We start from the raw sequence: 20,618 nt of genomic DNA on the forward strand, positions 1-20,618 counted from the left end.
ATGTGCCCTGGCTGGGTCTGTCGTAGGGACAGACGGGGCGGGGCACCGAAGAAGCAGGACACAGTTTTATTTGGCTGCAGCCAGGTTCAGAGGGCACAGCTTTTGCTGGGACCGATCAATCCCCTGGACCCCGAGTTCAGGGAGTTTGAGTTTTACACCCAGCGAGTCAGGGGAGGGGCTCAGCTCATCTGCAGAAGTCCACACAAAGCAGCTCTTTCTCTCACTGTTCTGGGCCAGTTGACCTCAAGGACAGCGACTGAGAACGGGGAGCTGCTTCTCCCCTTCCCTCCCACCAGCTCTTACCTCGGAGCCCAGTTGTCCCTTCTCTTCTCTTAGAAATGTAGACACCTCTGTGAAGCCTTGTTAAAGGATCTTTTTATTATCACATTTTGCATTTGCAAACACACTTTAAAAACTACTGTACTGGATAAATGTTTGTGAAAAACTAGTAAAGGGGCGTCCAGCACCTGGAGTGCCGATCTCTTCCAGGCCAGTGGCCAAGTTATAGAGCAACAGGAAAACAGGAAATTCACCTGCCTTGAACTCTGTTGCAGAGACTCTTTTGCTGATAGTCCTAAAATCAATCCTGGTAAAGAATTCTGGAGAAGCTGAGTTAAGACTTTTGGTGGAGGAGGGGGCCACAACAGGTCCAGAGGTGCTCCCAGGCTGGGAGGCCAGGTCAGAAAGCCTCTGCTGGGCAGGAGCCTGCAGTGGAACCCCTGTCCCCAGTTCCCAGGTGGAGCTCCCAACCACCTGGAGCCTGGCTGTGGCTCATGGTGTGGCTCTGGGTGTGGGTGTTCCAGGGAAGCAGAGCTGGAAAGGGTGGAGGGCCCGGGACCCCCCAGAAGCCCAGGACTCCCTTCCAGCTGAGAAGCCCTCTTCTTGGGGCCTGGGACTGGCACTGGGAAGAGTGGAGGTGCCTGGCAGCTGGGCGGGACACCTAGCTGAGCCCCCCACACCTGCTTCCCTGGGCAAGCCCCAAGGGAGTCCAAGCCCTGGTCCCAGGCGCCAGGGCCAGGGTACTTCGGCAGCCCTGCCTCTGTCAGATCTGGATGGACGCGGGCTCGACAGTGCTCCCCAGGCTCCATGGTAAGACACGGGGCTGCTGCCTCCTGTCTGGAGACACTGGCCCTGGGTCGCGCTGCATATGAGGAGGCCCGGGCAGCCCAGTGCCCAGCAGCACCTGGAGTGAGGCCGGCTGGCCAGACCGTGGCCTCCAGTGGCTCCTGCATCCCGGCAGAGCCTGTGGTAGAGACGGAGCCAGCTGACACCACACCCTGAGAGACCTGAAGCCAGAGCCACACGGCCATCTCTCTGGTCCCCACCCTGCAGACCTGGCTGGGAAGGCCGGCCACCACGTTCCCAGCCCGTGACACAACCCAGGAGGCTGGAGCAGCCCAGGAGTCTGCTTGTACAGGTGCCTGAGTTGGTGCCCACACCAGTGTGTGGCCACCGTTTCCTTTTTCCAGCCGGACGAGCTCCATCTTTTTATTTTAGACTTGCCTCCCACCCCACCAGCCGCACTGGGCCTCTGAGGCTGGGAACACAGGGTCAGTCCCCCACTGCAGGCTGTTCCTTCTCCTGCTGCCAGAGGAAGTGCAGGCAGGAGACTGTGACTAAGTGCTGGTAATTGGTGCGGGGGCCGCGCAGGGCTGTCAGACACAGCGACAGCGGCCCTGGCACAGACGGCGGTGGACCTTCCCTCCCCACCCACCCCGGCCTGTCCCCGAGCTGATGCCCTGCCCCAGGGTGTGGGCACCCAGGACCATGGCTGCCCAGGCCCTGGCCCCTCCCCTTGTCCTCCCCAGTGGAGAGCTAGACAGCTGCCCACCCCCACCCCACGCACTGGCCGAGCTTGGCTCAGACACCACTGGGTTGGAGTCACACGGACCCTCCCTGGTGGCAGCTCGTGGTGAGTGCGTCCCACAGAAAAGGGGGTGGAGCTCAGGGAGATCAGGCACTGGGCCCAGGGTCAGAGCTGTGTGTGTGGGGAGGGGTTGGAGGAGGCCCTGGCCCTCCAGGGTCTCGCTGGACCCTCTCTGCAAACCCCAGGTCACACTTGGGTCCAGCCACTGTGTGGGGCTTCACCCTCTCACAGGCGGTTGGCACCAGGACTCAAGTGACATGCAGGGCCTGGCGGCCCGTCCTCACTGCGACAGGCACATCATTGCCCCAGGGTCCAAGGATCCCTGGGGCTGGGGACCCAGTTCAGGAGGCTATTCCCCTCGTGGCCAGGGGAAAGCTGGGGCTTTGGTCAGGTGCAGGTCCTTGTCCTTGGGCAGCCACAAGCCCTGGAATTTCCCACTTATGGCATGGAGAGCCTCCGCAGGGGAGGCATCCGGGAGGGGCGCTCCCCTTGGCAGACAGTGGCCACGCTGTCGAATGGGACCGAGGGCTGTGGGTGAACCAGTGTGTGAAGTTCTGGTGTGGACGGCTGGCTGGGGTCGGGTGGGTGTGGGGGAATCGAGGTGTGTGTGTTTCTGTTAGGATGAGGTCCTGGGGGCCTCCGTCCCCACCTGTCGCCCCACATGGCTGCCTGACGCTGCTCAGGCCCCTGGACCAGCAGAGGACACTTGGACCTCCCATGCCCTCTGGTACAGGCCACCACACTCCATGCAGTTCATGGCCAGCTAGGCCCTGCAGCACCTCTTCCTGCAACATTCAGGCCTCCCAGGAGAATGTCCATGGCCCTCGCCCTCGGGAAGGGAGACCACACCGGGGTCCCTCCAGAGCCTCTCACTCAGCCGTGCCCCAGCCCGACCCAGGACGCCCCGGGCGGATCACCCAGCACTGCCCACCCTCCTGGGCCCAGCTTCTGGCCTCCCTGCAGGAAGTGGGAACTGGCTCCGGTGGGGCTGACAGCACCGCCCAGCGTGTCGGTGGCCAGTGCCCGAGACCCGCAGCAGGACCCGCGACGGTGCCACGCGCCAGCTCCGAGGATGAGCTCCAGGCAGGGGAGGGGAGGGACCGTGCCGTCGGGGTTTGGTCAGGAGAGGTGGACATCCAGCTCGACAGACGTGGCCATTTGCTGACTCCCTGGGATCACGTTCTTCAGCCCGTGACAGTTACCTCTGAAGAAGGGTCTTCTCTGTCGGCTCCTGCCCTGGGTGCCTGCCTCCCACCGACTCCTCTCACACTGGACATGGGACCCTGCTCCTGTGGCCCCTCAGCTGGACAGGGACCTGTGTTGTAGGGCACCCCTCCTCCACAGAACATCTTAACTAAGCTGCTCCAGAAACTTCACCATGATCCATCTTCCGACTATCAGCAAAAGAACCTCTACATTGGAGTTCAGTGTAGTTGAGCCTCCGTTTCCTCTTGCTCTGTCTTACAATCATCAGATTTTGCTGGTTTTCATCAACATTTATGGACTCTCTAGTGCAGTAAATATGTAAAATAACAGTTTGTAAAGGTTCTCAGGGGAAGTGTGTCTGCAAATGCAGAATGTGGTAAGAAAATCAGATTCCTTTAAGGAGGTCTGAGCTCCACAGAGGTGTTTACATTTCAAAGAGGAGAAGTTACCAGCTGGCCGCTGGCCGGGGAGGGAAGAAAGGGGAGAAGCATCTCTCCCCTTCTCAGTCGCTGTCCTTGAAGGGTTAACTTGCCCAGAACAGTGAGAGAAAAAGCTGCTTCGTGTGAACTTCTGCAGACTGAACTTCTGAGCCCCTCCCCTGACTCGCTGGGTGTAAAACTCTGAAACTCTCTGAACTTGGGGTTCAGGGGGATTGATGGGTTACAGTGAAAGCTGTGCCCTCCGAACCTGGCTGCAGCCCAATAAACCTGCTTCCTGTTTCCTATCTGGTGTCCTGTCTCCTACTGCAGCGTCTGAATTCCTGCCCTGGAAAACTGGGAGGAAAGCAGGGTGCATTAAGCCCTGGGCCTGCACTTCCTCGCTAAGTTGCTGAGCATGGCTTTGAACTGGCCACCCTCCTACCTCAGTCTCCCGGGCTGCTGGGGTTACAGGTGTGCGCCCCTGCACTTGGCTGAACCGAGGCTTTGAGGACACATGCGAGGGCGCCTGGCCCCACCAAGGGTTTAACAGCACAGGGGCGATCCTGGGCCAGAGATGCTGAGCTAAGGCAGCCCCCTGGACTCAGACCTCCCACAGACCCTCGGGGTGGCATGTACCCCACCCAGATCCGCGTCCCCTGCAGAGCCTTCACCCACCTGTGATTTCCCAGAAATGCTGCAGCCCTGTAACAGGGGCCGGTGGGCTTCACTTCATCCCAAAGTTTTCCAAGAGCCGCTGACCGCTGTGCGGCTGGGTCAGGTCTAGGCGGGGCAGCGTGGCTTCAGTTCCTGGCTGCATCTCAGGCCCTCACGAGTTCTTGTCCAAGCCTGCTGTCCTGGGGCTAGAGAGAGAGCTCAGTTGGTAGCGTGCTTGTCTGGCACGCACAAGGCCCTGGGTTCAATCCCCAGCACCAGACCAATAAAAATAAAATGAAGCCTGTTTTCCTCGAGTCCCTCCTTGGCAGGACAACTGGACTCAGGTTGGTTTCTGAGACGCCTCTGGCAGGGAGGTTCCTGCCGACGATGCTTCCCTACGTGGAAGGCACCGGCCCAGAGAAGACGAGGAAGTGGGGCTTGGGGCCCTAGGACGCGTGAGATGGAGAAAAGTGGTCCCTCTAGGGCAAGGGGACCAGCTAGATGCAGCCACTGGGCTGAGGGGAGGGTGGCCAACAGAGGAGGACGGCAGAGGCTGGGCCGTACCCTGCCACTCAAGGCTGGGGCTTTTGCTTTGCTTCAGGGTTCTCTGCTCTGACCCTCAAGCCTTCAGTAGCAAGAGCCTCCGGTTTGCGTGGCCTGAGGAGACGAGGAAGATGGGCCCCCAGGCGGGGAACAAAGATGATGGATTCAGCACGATTCCTGACGGCCAGAAGTTGGAGACAACACGAATATCCAACAGCGAAATAGTTTCTTTAAAATATATTTACAGGACTGGGGTGTGGCTCCGTGCCAGAGAGCTCGCCTAGCATGCGTGAGGCACTGGGTTCGATCCCCGGCACCACATAAAAAAATAAAATAGATAAAGGCATGGTGTTCATCTACAACTAAAAAATATTTTAAATGTCTCTTTAAAAAAAATAAGGTATTGTGTCCATCAACTACTAAAAAAAGACGAATTTAAAGAAATTTTAAAAAATGTATTTACATCCCAGAATATCAAGCAACCATTTACATTTTCATGAGAAGACATGCACACTGCAATATTAGGTGAAAGTTCAGGACACAAAATGTTGCATGTGCAATGTGAGCTCCATTTTGTAAGTATAGAAAAAAAATGGGTGGGTGGAGACACGGATGGATGATGGTGGGTGGAGACATGAATGGGTGGGTGGAGGGGTGGTGGACTGATGAAGGGACAGAGGGTAGGTGGACGCGGAAGGTGACCGTGGTTGGAGGATGGGTGAAGGGTGATACAGAAGTCGATGGCAGCAGGTGAGTGGGCAGAGATAGATCCAAGTGCATACGTAGGTCCCTACGTATCTTAAGATCCAAGAAAAGACAAGGCCCAGTCAGCTGATGACCGTGACAAGGGTCACGGCATAGCGATGAAGGGACCCAAAGTTCCCAGAGCTACAGGCCATCCTGTCATCAGAATAAGAAGGTCCTCAGAATCCCCTGCCTTGCCAGCCAGCAAGTGACCGTCTGGAGACTGCAGGGTCCTTGCTCAGCATCTGGACGGCCTAAGTGACAGCCGCCGTCTTGAGAAAAAGTCTCGCTTTCTGCCCAAGGGGCTTCTGAGAGACCCTCCACCCGTCACACCGGCCCCACCCTGACCACCGCATCAGGACCTGAGGCCTGTTTGGCCCTCTCCGTCTGTCGGCTCTGACACTGAACTCTCAGAGACCCTAAAGTCTCCTGCTCCTCTCGATCCCTTCCGTCTGTGAGCCTCTGACTGTCTTCCCTCCGGTTGGCATCTTCTGAGCACCCACCACGAGCAGGCACGGTTTTCTCCATGTGCTGGGACACGTCAGCCACCAGGAAAACGCTTCCCTCACAAAACCTGCTTCTAGAGGGGACTGGGATGTAACCCGTGAGGACAGGAGGGGGCCTGTGTGCAGACCTCAGCCCTCACGGACATGCCACCACGCGGCCACGTCCAGGCTGGGCAGCAGCGTCTCTAAGCCCAGAAGCCCTTAGACTCTTGGGAGAGATCCTAAAGAACGGGCCTCGTGGCAACCGCGCTTTTAGGTGTCTGGCTGTCGGAGAGCTGGCTGGGGCTGGCGTGAGCTCGGTGTGGAGCGCTGGTTCTCATGCTGAGGCCCAGTCCATCCCCAGCACTGTAACAAAGCACCCAAGCAAAAAAATCTCGTTTCCGGAATCTGACCACAGGCCCCAGCACCCTGCAAACCCAAACCCTCGGGGAGCCGGGCTCTGGCTTCCAGTCCAGGCTCACGTGGTGGGGACCTGGCTGCCCTGGAGGGGAGCTCTGTGTGATCTTTGCTCGTCCCCTGTCCCAATGTCCTGAGGTAGAAACAGGCATTATCTGGAGGTGGCTTCGAGCAGAACCTGTCCCAGTCCCTCAATTCCAGCAGCTCCTGAGTCCCTGAGCTCATGAGGCCTCAGGACCTCAGACCAAGGGCTGGGGCATCTGAGAGGCAGCCATTTAAGGCGTATTATTAAGGAACAGATTGAAACTGTGATCCTGGCTTAAATCCTGCTGTTTACAGTGTTGGAATAGCTCTGAGAACGCCGAGTCCTCCAGCGTCATCTGCCAATTCCTGGGCTGCGCCAGAGCCATCGAAGAGTGGGACAGCCCGCCTTGCTGTGTAGACAGGAGAAGGAGCTGGAAGAAGCCAGTGGGTTGAGTTTTTAATGTGATGGGATGTTTATAGGAGCTGCTCTCAGCTCAGGATGGAGTTACAGGGAGTCTCGGACCCCAGGGGTAAACAATGCAATTTGTAGACTGAATATGTGTTGAATTTAAAGTGCGGTCCCCAAAGCTGTTTGTTTCAGTGGTACTAGGCTTGAACCCAGGTGCTCATCCGCTGAGCCACACCCCAGCCCCTCTACTTCGTGATGAGACAGGGTCTCGCTGCGTTTCCCAGCTGAACTTGTACGGGGCACCCTCCTGCTTCAACCTCAGGCTGTGTCAGAATCAGGAACAGCCACAGGTTTTCAGAGTGCAGGTGTCTCTGGGAAGAGCCATACTGACATGGGAACTCCACAGAATGTTCCAGAAGAGCAGATACCAGGGGCTTTGACTGTCGGGGGTCAGTGCAAGAGGCCTGCAGCCTTGTAGAAGGCAGGTCCTACCCAGTGCAGCGCCAAGCACATGCTGAGCAGCCCACCTGGGCCCTGCAGGGAGGGATGTCCATCAGCAGCAGGTGCTCGCCCCACACACCTGTCAGTCCTGGGTTCAGCCCTCAGAACTAAACAACAGAAACAAAAAGACCAGATCCTGCCAGGCACACACCTGTCATCCCAGCAGCCCCGGAGGCTGAGGCAGGAGGAGCGTGAGTTCAAAGCCAGCCTCAGCAAGGTAGGAAGGTCCTAAGCCACTCAGTGAGACTCTGTCTCTAATTAAACAAAAGTAGGGCAGGGGTGTGGCTCAGTGGTCCACTGCCCCTGAGTCCAGAGTCGGCCTGGGACTGGGAGGTGCAGAGCTCTCACATAGGCGGGGGACCCTGAGCTTGATCCCCTGAACTGAAAAAAAAGGAAAAACTATGTTTTGAAAGAGATTGAAAGTCCTCATAGGCCCACGGCAGTCATCCTGAGGGCCCAGCAGCAGAGAGCCTGCGTCGGGGTGGGGGCAGGACTGAGGAGAGGACTGCGGGTTGGAGGGGAGGCCCTGGTAGCAGCACCCATGCCTGCCAACACCCGCTGGGCAAACAGAGAGGCCCTGTGTCCCTGGAGGATGAATCGGCAAGACGCAGAGACCCGTTCTCTGCGTTAGTTTATGAATCGAAAGCTGTCCCAGTGACGTGAAAAGCCACCGCCTGGGAAGTGCCGAGGAAGGAAAGCGCAGGGGCCGGCAGACCCTGACCCTGACCCTAACCCTGACCCTGACCCTGACCCTCTGTACTGGGAGGAACGGGCACAGGGTGGCCCTGTGCAGCTGGCCCTGCTGAAGGCCCCACAGGTGATCTGGTGCAGCGCAGCCCGACCAGGGGACTCTGGGGGACAGCAGGGCAGCTCATGAAGATGACCTGAGGCGCAGACTCCATGTGGGTCGGGGGAGAAGAGGAGTAGATTCCCTCTAACTGGCACAGGGGGACTGAAACGTAGACCCCACTCAAAATGCAAGCTACTGTCATAGGGACAGACGGGGCGGGGACCGAAGACAGCAGGACACAGTTTTATTCGCTGCAGCCAGGTTCAGAGGGCACAGCTTTTGCTGGGATCGATCAATCCCCTGGACCCCGAGTTCAGGGAGTTTGAGTTTTACACCCAGCGAGTCAGGGGAGGGGCTCAGCTCATCTGCAGAAGTCCACACAAAGCAGCTCTTTCTCTCACTGTTCTGGGCCAGTTGACCTCAAGGACAGCGACTGAGAACGGGGAGCTGCTTCTCCCCTTCCCTCCCCGCCAGCTCTTACCTCGGAGCCCAGTTGTCCCTTCTCTTCTCTTAGAAATGTAGACGCCTCTGTGAAGCCCAGCTCAAGGCCAGAGGCCTTCTTTGCACATTTCTGCAAACTACTATACTGCACACGCTTGTGAAACACTAGTAAGGGGTGTGCAGCACCTCGGGTGCTGGCATCTTCCCGGCCAGTGGCCAAGTGAAACAGGGCGACACGAAAATAGGAAGTTTATCTACACTGGGCTCTTCTGCTGAAGTCCTAAAATCAGCCATGGTGAAGATTTCGGCCACTTCACCAGAGCCCAGCAAGGTGTTAACGAGTGTTCTAGGTTGGACCTGTCCCCAGAGGAGACTGAGTGGCTCCCGCCGGCCGGGGTGCTGCTGGAGCGGTGCCCTTGAGGGCAGTAGGACCTGCTTCTTTCTCTTCCTTGCTTCCAGCCAGGAGGTGAGGAGACCGGCAGGGCCAGCCCCAGGCACCAGGAGCCAAAGCCAGCCTTTCCCTCCAAACCCGATTGTCTCAGGTCTTTGTCTGAGAGGTGGGGAGCTAGCCACCGTCGGTGCAGAGGGATGGCCTGGGGGCGACAGAGCTCCTCCAGAGAGCTCCCATCTCCTCCCAGATCAGACCCAGACCACCCAGGGACCCCCAGCTTCCTCCAGAGCCCGAGGCAGCCAGGCCCACGGGAGGCAGGAAGCTGGGAAGGCAGAAAGGGAGGAGAAGGGCCACTGGGCTCCGGCCATACCTGTCACCCCAGTGACCCGGGCAGGAGGGTCCAAGCCCCAGCACAGCCTGGCAGCTTAGCAAGATCCTGTCTCAAAGTAAAACATCAGAAGTTCTGGGAGGCAGCTCAGTACCAGAGCACCCTGGTTCAATCCCCAGTACCCAGAAACGTTCCCATGAGCTTCCGGAGTGTGAGAAGTGACCATGGACCTCGCCGGGCCTCACAGAGCAGCGGGGAGCTCAGGGCCTTTGGGGCAGACCACTGTTCCTGGCAGCACGGTCCACTCCTTAGCCAGGTCTTGGGCCCAGGTCCCCGGCCATCGTCCCTGCCAGCAGGAGCGACTGAAGGCGCAGCACACGACAGGACCTGGTGCCGCCAGGGGACCCCACGCCCATTCTGGCCGGCCGCAGCTGCTCCTGACTGCACCCAGAGGCTTCTCAGTCTCAACGCTGCGTCCTCCCTGAACACGTCTCTTCCTAAGTGAATCTGTCCCCGAGGTCCTTTCCATCAGGGACGCCGAGGGCCCCGCCTGTCCTGGTGTAGCCTGGTGACATGAGGTGGCTCTGGGGAGCCACAGGCTCACGTCTGTATGGACCCCAGAGACACGGAGTCGGGTGGGCAGGGGCCTGGTCCAGGACTGGGGGCTGGGGGAGGGAGAGGAAGCTGGCCCCCAGGAGGCCGATGAGCACTTGCCCTGCAGGCCAGAGAGCAGTTGTCACTTCAGCTCTTCCCTTAGGCAGTGCCACCTGCTCAGGGAGAAAGGGGGTGGCAGAGGCTGGGCGGCGAGGGCAGGAACCCCACGAACTTGGCGCTGAACAGCCCGCGGGCCCGGGCTCCCTCCCCCCCAGGCGTCCAGCGGCTTGGACACTCCTCTCACTGAGGGCAGTTGAGGGCCTGGTCCTCACTTCAGCGGTGGCTCTGCCGGGAGACAGGCCTGTCTCCCAGTCACCTCTGACATCACCGACCTTGGAAACCTCTCACCGCCTCGGGGCTAAGGTATGATTGGACAGTCTCCTGGAGTGAGACCTTTGATCCTATGTAAATAGTCAAACCTCTGACATCTTCAACAAATTCCCCAAATGCGATTCTAGGTGATCTCCAGCTGGCCTGGAAGCTTCCAGAGGTCCCTGGACAACTTCCACGGACACGTCCTCTCACCTGACTCGGGTGCCGAACTCACGGGTGACTTGATGTTGAGCTGCGTGGCCAGGCCGACCTCAGCACCCTTCAGAGGGAGGCCCAGGAGAGAAATGGAATCTGACAGCAGAGCCTGCCATGGGCAGGTGCAGAGGGTCGGCAGGGGACCCCTAGACTCTGTCTGTGGCACTGGCGATGGACCCAGGGCCTCCCGCGTCCTGGGCAAGTGCTCTGCCGCTGAGCCGCATCCCCATTCTTTTTATTTTGAGACAGGGTCTCACCAGATGGTCCCCATGGGCCTTGAGCTTGCCATCCTCCTGACTTGGCATCCGCCCAGCCCCGGGGCTACAGACAGCAGCAAGGGCCTGTAGAGGTGAACTGAGGAGGTGGCACAGATCCAGAGGGTAGCTCCTGGCTGCGGGCAACAGCAGGCCACAGGTGGGCAGTGGCCTGCAGAGCTGCTGAGTCAGCTCCTGCTCTGCTCTGAGCCTGGCAGGCACTGGGGACACCCTCCCCTTCTAGCCACCCAGCTCTGCTCTCTATTTTTTTTTGGTTTTATTTATTTTTGGTCGACACGAGTGACTGCACCTGGATTCTGAGCACTTGGTGTAAGGATGGCCTTGGGCCTGAGCCTCATAACTGCATTTTTTAAAAAATATTTTTATTTTGTTTATTGATTTATTTTTATGTGGTGCTGAGGATTGAGCCGAGGGTCTCACATGTGCGAAGCAAGCGCTCTACCGCTGAGCCACAACTCCAGCCCAAATAACTGCGATTTCAAACTCCAGTTTGAACCTCAGTCTCACCAGGCGCCTAAGGGACCCTCCAGTGTGGTCCTCAGGCTCCCGCCCAGACTCAGAGTGAAGCCTGACAGGAGAGAAGGGGAAGATGGGCGGGGGGGACCATCAGACCAGACGTTTTAGCCCAAGGTCAACGATGTCACTGAGAGGCCTGATGACAGCTGAGAAGAATTGAAGGGGGGTCAACCCCCCAAATCTTGTATAAATAATGGAGCAGATGAACGACGTTCAGCCAGCTGACACTGGCGCCCTCATGCTGAGGCCTGCCCACGTCCGACACTCTGCACTGTCCCTGATCCGCTGCATCTTCTTCACCTCCCAAACCCTACAGCCACACCTTGACCCTGGTGGGAGCCTGGTCCTGACCTGATCATGGCCGTCTGAGGGAGTGGCATCTGTGGCCTCGAGCCTAAGGCTGCAGCTTTAGACCTGGCACCTGGACTCAGCACGCAGAGGCCCTGTCGGTGCTGGGCCGTTGTGGCTCCGTGTGTCTGCCGTGCTTAGAATCAATGTCTGCTGTGAATCGACCGAGGCTGCTGCCGTGCCCAGCGTTAAGGACCGTCGTCTTCTTGGTCAAGAACCTGCAGAGTGGAGTGGTGTTGAGGGTGGGAGTGAGTCAAGCGTTGACCAAGGCACAAGTGCGTGGACGTCCTCTGTTTCTCCCTGTCGGCTGCATAAGTCGCACCTTTGCCATCGCCACGCTGGGGCAGACGCACCCTCAGGGACAGGTGCCCGCCCAGGCCATTCCCACACAGGGCAGTGCATCGTGGCAGGAATCGGGGCCTAGGGTCTGTGGACTCTCGTGGCGAGAGGCCCTCACTGTCACCATCCCAGGCCTGTGGGGCGTGGTGTCTCTGGTCATTCCCGTGGCGCCCTCCCGTCAGGCCTTCCACCCAGGACACTGCTGCCACCCAACTCCTGCCTCAGCCTCCCGAGGGGCTGCCACCGACCGGCTCCTGTTGCCAGCCCCAGGAAAGGCGCCGCGCTGCATGCTCTGAAGGCGGCGCTCCGCCGCTGGGGTCAGGCCGAGAGTCAGCGCTTCTTTCTTTTTCTTTTTCCCAGTACTGGGGGTTGAACCCGGGTGTTCTACCACTGAGCTACACCCCCAGCCCTTTTTATTTTTGATTTTGAGACAGGGTCTCATTAAGCTGCCCAGGCTGGCCCTGACCCTAGGATCCTCCTGCCTTGGCCTCCCGAGTTGTGGGGATCACAGGCCACCCCACTACACATGGCTCAAAAATGATTCTGAGTGTTCTATTTTCTGGACATAAAAAAGTCCTTTCTGCTTTCTTGCAAGCCATGAAGGATTTATAAAAGTCTAGCAAATAAATACAGGTTTGTAACAAACTTGAGACATTTATCTTTTTTTCCCTGCTTGATACATCCAATAATTGAGAATGACTATCAATTGTCTCGTCTTCACAGCCGTAGAGTCATTTATGTGGTTTCGATAACAAACTGTCATTCCTGCTTTTGACAAAATGTCAATTTACAATGACGTGGCCAGCACCGTGGCACCTCCTGCAGTCCCAGCCACTGGGAGGGCTGAGACAGGAGGAGGCTGAGCCCAGTGGCCAGAGACGCAGGCAGCATAGTGCAGCCTGCGGTTGGACATGGCCACACAGGCTGAAGGAACGAAATTTGACTGTAAGGAGCTGAACTTCCAAATCCCCCAAGCACTGGCTTGTGCCTGGCCTGAGGGGCCACGGCTCCGGGTGAGCAGGACAGCCCGGTTCTGCCAGGCCCAGGAAGCCCCCAACAGGGGAACCTCCGCCCACATAGGGCTGGAAGTGAGCCGGGGCAGATTCTCGGCTTGGCTCCTGAGCCTCCAGACACCTTAGAGTCCCCCCAGGAGTCCTAATAGAAAGTTCCAGAAAGCGTATTTAACAGGCCTGAGCCCTTGGCCCCACCCTTACTGCACTATGCGGAGGCCAGGCCCAAGAGCAGTTGCTTTGTCAACAAAACTGACCTTTCTGCTGACCCCTACTGGGTTGCCAAGAGCAGCTGGGTCCTCCACAGGTGTGGCTCGGGGTCAGCGCTGGCTTGGTGTGCACAGGGCCCTGGGCTCTTCCCCAGCCCCGCAGACATGAAGCCACAGTGCATGTGAGGCAGGAAGACAGACCCCATGGGGGCAGGAGGGCCTGGAGGACAGGAAGGGGGTGTCACGCCAACTGGAGGGAGACAGGGTCTGGAGGACATCCTGGGACTCACTGCCCCTGCCAGTGCTGACCACAAGGCCTTCCTCTGGCCTGGAACCTGCTCTGTCCTCACAGCCACAGCCACAGCAGGGCCTCCCGGGACTCTTGCCCTTGCCCAAGCCACAGCTGACCAAAGGCTTCTTCCTAACGGATATGTCAGAACCACCAGAGGACCGGACCCCTATTTACGTCATCGGGAGTTGGATCATGCTCGGCTGATTGGCTGGGTACGTTGGAGCTTGAAGGCCTTGACTGGTTTATGCGGGCCTCTGTGCTGGGCCCCTGTGCTGGGCTATCTGAGATGCCTGTAAAGCCCCTGAGAAACAGACTTGGTGGGCGTCCCTCTAGGGCCTCCCCTCTGGGGCCTCTGCTTTCTTCCTGTTCCTCTAATCAACCTGTTACTTTGCTGTCACTCCAGGTCCATGGATTCCATTCCTCAAATTCTCAAAGAGCCTGATGGCTGGGTCCATGGTTCCTATGGACGTCCTAGAGCTGAAGAATGAATTCAAGGTGGACTGGGTACAAGACCCGAAGCTGAAACTCCTGAAAGTCCCAGGGCAGACCTCACGGTGGGCTGGGTGGTGACTTCAAGGCCAGAGTGGCAGCGCCCAAGCCAAGGACTCCTGGGCCACAGGGTGGGGAAGCCCAGGCCTTTGAGCCTCTGCCCTTCCTGATCCCACAAAGTGACCCTGACCCCAAGCTGCTAGTCCTCACCTGGCTGCTGGAGGGTGGCTCCATCCCCTGGCCTCCTCCTTCAACCCACGACACTCAAACCCAAAGACGAGGAAGTGGCGCTCTTGGAAGGTCCAGCTTGACTTCGTGTGTGGAGCAGTCGCTGCGTGGAGGATGGACGTGTGGAGCAGCTCTCCTCCCAGAAGCTCCCCTGGCCCCCTGGACTTCAGGCTGCAGTCCGTTAGGTCGGTGGAGGCGACTTGGTGGCGACTTAGTGCCAACTTAGAACAAAGCAGCCCGCGCTGGAAAAGAACATCCATCAGATGCCGGCGGAAACGCCTGTCAATCAGCCAGCTCTCCTGACGAATGTCTGTCAATCAGCAGGACCCCCCGGCCAATCCTGGAGTTCAGCCAACTCCCCTGACCAACTTCAAGGGGGCAAGGGACCCTAGAAACACCTTTTCCTGTCCCAAGCCCTTCCCTTCCTGCTGTAAGCCCCATAAAAGTCCAGTCCGGTCAGCTTCCACGCGTTTCTCCTCAGACCCTTCCCCTGTCCCCTCTGTGGGTCTGATCGAGTTCCACCCAGGAGTGATATCTCAATAAAGCCTGTTCAGCGGCGTTTTTAAATCTGCCTCCTTTGGCCGCTGCCCGCCCCGCCTGATCTGACACCGTCTTCCACCAGAGACGGCCACAGGCCTCCACACCAGCTGCCCATGCTGAGCGCTCCCGCCGCAGAGGGCGCCGGTCCTGGCTCTGCCTTGCTCACGGGGGGAGCCACCTGCTGCCAAGGGTCACAGCCCCTTGGAGCCGCTGGGTGGCTTTCTGTGTGGGGGCACCCTGAAGCCTGTTCTCCTGTGCCTGAGTTGGGCCATCCCTGGCCCTTGTGACAGCTTTGCTGAGATGTAGTTCACATGCCATCTTTTGTGGACCGAGTGTCTGTGACCCCCTGGAGTCCACATGTGGAAATCCTAATCCCCTCGCAATGGCATCTAGAGGTCGTGAGGCTAGGGCCCAGGAATGGGGTTAGGGCCCTCTTAAGAATATACCCAAGAGCCTGCTGCCCACCACGTGGAGACACAACCAGAGGTGGCCATCTACAGAGCAGCAAATGAGCCCTCAGCAGAACCACATCTGGCAGCACCTGCATCTCCAACTTCTCAGCATCCAGAACTGTGAAAAGGGACACCGGTGACTGAAGCCACCTGGTCTAAGGCAATTTGTTATGGCAACTCAAAGTAATCAAGACCGAAGTTTTGGTACCAGGAGTGTTTCTAGAAGAACAGAAACTTAAGGGTGGGGCTGGGGTTGTGGCTCTGAGGCAGAGCGCCTGGCTAGCAGGTGGGAGGCACTGCGTGCCATGCCCAGCACCACATAAAAATAAACAAATAAAGGCGTGCTGTCCAGGTCAAGCTGGACCTTCCAAGAGATCCACTTCCTTCTCACAACTACAAAAATAAACAAATTGATTAATTAAATAAATTAAATAAAAAGAAATTTAAGCTGCATTTTCTGAATTGCTTATGAGCTTCTGCAATGGATTCTCTAGCGGTTTAGGTTTAAAGACACCAATGGCTATTTTCAGGCGTGGAGAGGGCCCAGCAGTTCAGGCAGTTCTGCAGTGGACGCCGCAGCACCTCCAAGGGCACTCCCCACAGACCCGGCAAGCAGCCCCGGCTGGGCGCCGTCTGGGGAAACAGACAACTCCATCAGGTGGCGCCTGCTCCTCCGGAGGAAGCCACACACAGCCTCCAGCTCTGGGATTTGCACCCCCAGCTCCAGAGTAGCATGAAGGGCCTGCTTCTAGGTGTGCCCTGAGACCCCCATCCTCCTGTGGCCCAGGGCAGAGGGTGCTGGAGGAGAAACCCTGGTCCTGTGAGCTGGGATGGGGACAGGAGACTGGGGACGTGGGACACAGGCAGCCTCTCACTTTCGGCCTCCACCAGTGGGGGGAGCCCCCTCCCTCGGTGGCCCTGCCTGTGCCCCTGTCCGAGGCGTACTCCTGCAGCTGTTGCCCAGCGAGAAGCTGCTGCGTTCCTGATCCATCTTGGTCCCCGCCCCCGTCCCAGGACACCCCCAAGTTGAGATCCAGTGTGGTCCATGAGGTGGGGTGCTGCACTCCGGAACCATTTGAGTGTTGTGGGCAGCTGGGCCATGGGCAGGTGAGCCATGGTGAGCTGCAGGGGACAGGCCTGCCCTAGGGGAAGGGCTCCCAGGAGCAGGGGTCTGGGTATGAATGGACACATGGAAGACGACTGGACTTCACCAGCACCATGAGACGGGGGTGGTGGGGTGCCCGGCCCCCTTGGGAGGCTCCATGGGGTGCCCAGGAGAGGGGGGCTGAGGGAGCCTCGTGGCTTTCGATGCTTCAGCAGACTTCCCTAGCTCCCTGCCCCAGCCAGGAGCCCTACCAGGGCCGCGTCTGCGCGGGGGGGTGTCCCGGCAGCACTGGGGCTGCATCTGGCCTGCTGGAACTGCGAGTTGGCGTGGTGATTCACCCCCAGGCCCCCAGCAGATGTGCAGGACCCTTCCCCACAGCCCCCAGTGGGCATGTGGGGGGTCAGCCCTGGCCAGAACGGGGAGCAGGGCTCCAGGGGTGACCTTTCCTTCACACACCCATGAATCCCGGCTGCACCCCAGCCTGTTCCCACATCTGGGCAGTAATAAAAAGTGCTGCCATGAACTTCGGGTACAGTGTCTGGACAGATCCATGTATGTCCTGCATACTTTTGGGGGTTTATATTTTCATCATTAAAATACGTAACAAAGGAATGAGGGACCCTCCAGGACTGGATGTGGCAATTGTATAGCCTGGCGTCCCCAGGCCCAGCACCCGGGTGGGATGGGGCCCGCGTAGCTCTGGGAAACTCCTGAAGTGGCTCCCCTCGGCCTGGGGACCTGGGGTCAGGACCCGAGGGCAGGCTGTGGAGAGGAAGGCCCCCAGGACGGGCTCCACCTCCCTCCCACCCTGCTGGCTGCCCTGCCTGGGAGGAGAGGCAGGTGGTGGGGCAGGGCCAGCGCAGCTTGAGGTCTGGGGAGGGGAGCGGCCAGGCCAGGACAGCTGCACAGGGAGGCAGGGTGAGTGGACGGGGTGTCCAGGGCTGGGTGGGGGTCTGAGGGTACTGCTGCCCAGGGCGGTGCTGTGTGAAGGAGGCAGCTGTCCCTGGGGGCTCAGGCCCAGCAGAGCCCAGCAGGCACTGGGTGTGGGAAGCAGGAGGGGGCCACCCTGGACCCCAGGAGCTGTGCGGTCCACTCCTGAGGCTGTCTTTGACACCTTGTCCTTAGACTTGTGCAGACCTGCAAATTCCAGCCTCTCTCTCACCTCTCTGATGTCTTATTTGTAATGTTCTAGAATGTTCTTTCCTCACTTTTCACAGTCTCCTTTTTTGTTGTTTGTTTCTTTTGGTACTGGGGATTGAATCCAGGGGCTCTCAACCACTGAAGCCCTTTTTTAAATATTTTACTTAGAGACAGGGTCTCACTAAGTTGCTGAGGCTGGCTTCGAACTTGCCGTCCTCCTGCCTCAGCCTCCCAAGCCTCTGGGGTCCCAGGTGTGCGCCACTGTGCCGTGCTCTCACGGAGTCATTCTAGGCCCTCAGTCTTCCTGGAGTCCAGCCAGGGGCTGTGGGAGGCCAGGGCTGTCCAGAGCCCCCGCTCCCCCGCAACCACCACAGCACAGTGCGGTGCCCACAGGAGCCGCTGTGCTGGCAAGGTGCGTCTTGCTCCCTCCCCACGGCGGGCACGGCCTTCAGAGCCTCGGGTCCGGCCGAGGGGCTGGACACTGTGCAAGCTCAGTGCCGGGCCTCTCAGAGCCTCTGTCCAGTCCTGGCCTCTGCCTCCCACATTTGGTCAGGACTTCACTTTGACACAGTTAAAAATCACCAGAAGGGAAGCAGGCTTTGCTCTCCTTTGTTGCCCCTGGTGATTAGCGTCCAGCTTTATCTTGGGTGAAACACTGTTTCCAACTTCTCTGTTTGGCCAGGTGTCCAAGTTTCTTTGCTACTTGCTCGTTTGACCTCCCCTTTGTGCGTACATAACTGCCACGTGCTGCCACTTTCAGGGACACTGGCTTAACAGCCCCAGGCCCATGAGCTAAGAGGAAGGTCGGGCGGGGGTGGGGGGGGCGCTTCAGGAACATTCACAGAATGTTCCAGAGAGAAAGCCTGGGCCCAGTGGGTGTCAGAGTCAGGTGGGGCGACTGCTGTCCCCAGAGCAGCACTGCTGTACGCAGGGGTGTGGGGTGGCCTGCAGCTTCTCCTGGGGACCTGGTGGGTCGTGGCTGGGTGGCATTCGCCCAGGGAGGTGAGGTCTGTGTCCTGGGCAGCCCCCTGATGGGCAGTGTCCTCAGTGTGCGCTCTGAGCCTCAGTCTCCTGCTGCACAAGGGCTTTCACTGATGAATCCTGAAGGTCCAGGCCAGCGTCAGCTGCAGCAGCTGAGGACAGAGGACTGAGGGGCAGGGGCGCCCCTTGGGGCAGGTGAGCCTGGGGCCGAGTGGACGGCTGGCCGTGGGAGGCAGTGGCAGCAGGAGCGTCTTGGGGCAGGTGAGCCTGGGACTGAGTGGACGGCTGGCCGTGGGAGGCAGTGGCAGCAGGAGCGTCTTGGGGCAGGTGAGCCTGGGGCCGAGTGGACGGCTGGCCGTGGGAGGCAGTGGCAGCAGGAGCGTCTTGGGGCAGGTGAGCCTGGGGCCGAGTGGACGGCTGGCCGTGGCGGGCAGTGGCAGCAGGAGCCCTTCTGTTTTGTTTTTAATTTTTGAGACAGGGTCTCACTGAGTGGTCCAGCCTGGCCTGGCCTCGAATCCCCCTGCCTCAGCCTCCTGGGCACTGGGATCACCAGTGCCACCCCACCTGGTTGAGGGCCTGGCTAAGAGGCCAGGTGTGAGGCTTGGAGGGAGGGCCCCAGGGTGGGCCGAGGGCTCCATGCTGCGTCCCCTTCCTCTCATGTTCCTGGGGTTTTCAGGCAAGAGCGCAGACAGAGGCCAGAGCACACTCTGGAACCCGCAGGACCCTGCCCCTGGCGGTCCCCGTGGCCCAGTTGACAAGGCCAGGAACAGGCCTCGCTCCTGGGGAGCCGGTGTGGCTAGAGGGCAAGTGGTGGGCAGCCCATCATGTCTCGTAGGAACTGCCCAGCAGAGGGCAGCAGCCGCAGCAGCCAGGACAAGCGTGGGGCAGGAGACGCAGGGTGCAGTTCAGGGCTGGACTGTCCCAGGCCTGCGGGCGGGGCTCCTGCCTCCTGAGAGAGACCCGCCCGGCAGGACCCTGACCTGGCTCCTGAGCTCTGACAGACTGGACGCTGAGGCCTTCCCAAGTGTGACTTCTTCAAAGCAGAGTGCCCAGCAGGGCTTGTGGCCCACACCTGTGACCTAGCACTCGGAGGCTGAGGCAGGAGGAGGGCAGGTTCCAGCTCAGCCTCAGCAACGTAGCAAGGCCCTAAGCCACTCAGCGAGGCCCTGTCTCAAAGTAAACAATAAAAAGTGATGAAGTGTGGCTCAGTGGTTAAGTACCCCTGAGTTCAATCCCTGGAACCAGAAAATCCCCCAGCACTAGAGTACCCAGGACTCACCGCTCCCACAGCAAGAGGCCCTCCGCTGCCTGCTCCTGCCCACTCAGGTCCTTGGCTGCATCTGGGCATGCAGGGGGAAGGGCAGGCCTCATCGGGCCTCGAAGCCTGTGACCAGGGCTCTGTATCTGGAGAAGAATCTGCTGACGCAGCAGCAGGTGATCCAGGGATAATGACCCTGCTGTGGGGAGCTGAGCTGGGCAGCCGCCTCCGTGATGACCCTTGACCCGGTTGGCCTTGGTATCACCTGGGCCCACCCCGGCCTGGCAGCGCCTGCCATGTCCTTTACAGATGTCTTGGTGCTGAGTTGGGACGGGTTGGATAAGCAAAGTCCTCACGTTGGGAACCCCGTCAGCAACTTGGTCCCGTAACTGGGGGTGGGACCACCAGAGCCAAGAGACAGACTGCCCTGGGGACAAGTGCCCACTCCCTCCTACCAGCCACCTGCCCTTAAAGCCAGAAGCACCCACCCAGGGCAGCCGTGGGCTCGCCCACGCACCAGGGTGGGACTCTTAGGATGTCCCACACGACACCCTTAATCCCAGGACGGGTGCTGGGGACCACTGGGATGCACTCAGACCCAGAAGTCATGGACTTGTCCTGTTTGTTGGGCCACACCCAAGCCAAGGGTGAGCTGTCTGCCCCGGGAGCAGGGGAAGTGTGCCAGAGTGCAGGGCGGGCTGCCAGGAGCCGAGAGCAGACAGCCGGGACACACATGTGGGCCGGGCTCTCACGAGAAACCACTCGCTGGCACGCAGAGACAGCCATCCCAAGCAACTCGTCACGTGCTCACAGAGACCTAGGAGCAAACTGGAGGCCGGGGAGGCCTGCTGGCTCCGCTCCAGCGGAGACCAGGCCCCAGGGGGCTGGAGGGCAGAGCTGGAGGCAGAGGGGGCTGGAGGCCGAGGGGGCTGGAGGCCGAGGGGGCTGCAGGCAGAGGGAACCAGCCCCTCCTGCCACCTTCGTGACCCACATGAGCCACCCAGGTTGGCCATATCTGCTTTACGCGGGAGGTTT

The 20,618-nt window shown here is 59.2% G+C and overlaps 1 long non-coding RNA gene across 1 annotated transcript; it reads right to left on the bottom strand.

Annotated features, from left to right (window-relative positions):
* Positions 1-11,078: 11,078 nt before the first annotated feature.
* On the bottom strand, positions 11,079-19,720 carry LOC143383649 (uncharacterized). The gene is made up of 4 exons (XR_013089173.1): positions 19,605-19,720; positions 14,090-14,349; positions 13,147-13,318; positions 11,079-11,758 (listed from the first exon to the last, which is right to left on the bottom strand). It is a non-coding gene; the product is annotated as an uncharacterized LOC143383649 (long non-coding RNA).
* Between the last annotated feature and the right edge of the window lie 898 nt (positions 19,721-20,618).

Source organism: Callospermophilus lateralis, chromosome 18, assembly GCF_048772815.1.
Source record: "Callospermophilus lateralis isolate mCalLat2 chromosome 18, mCalLat2.hap1, whole genome shotgun sequence".
NCBI classification, from domain to species: Eukaryota; Metazoa; Chordata; class Mammalia; order Rodentia; family Sciuridae; genus Callospermophilus; species Callospermophilus lateralis.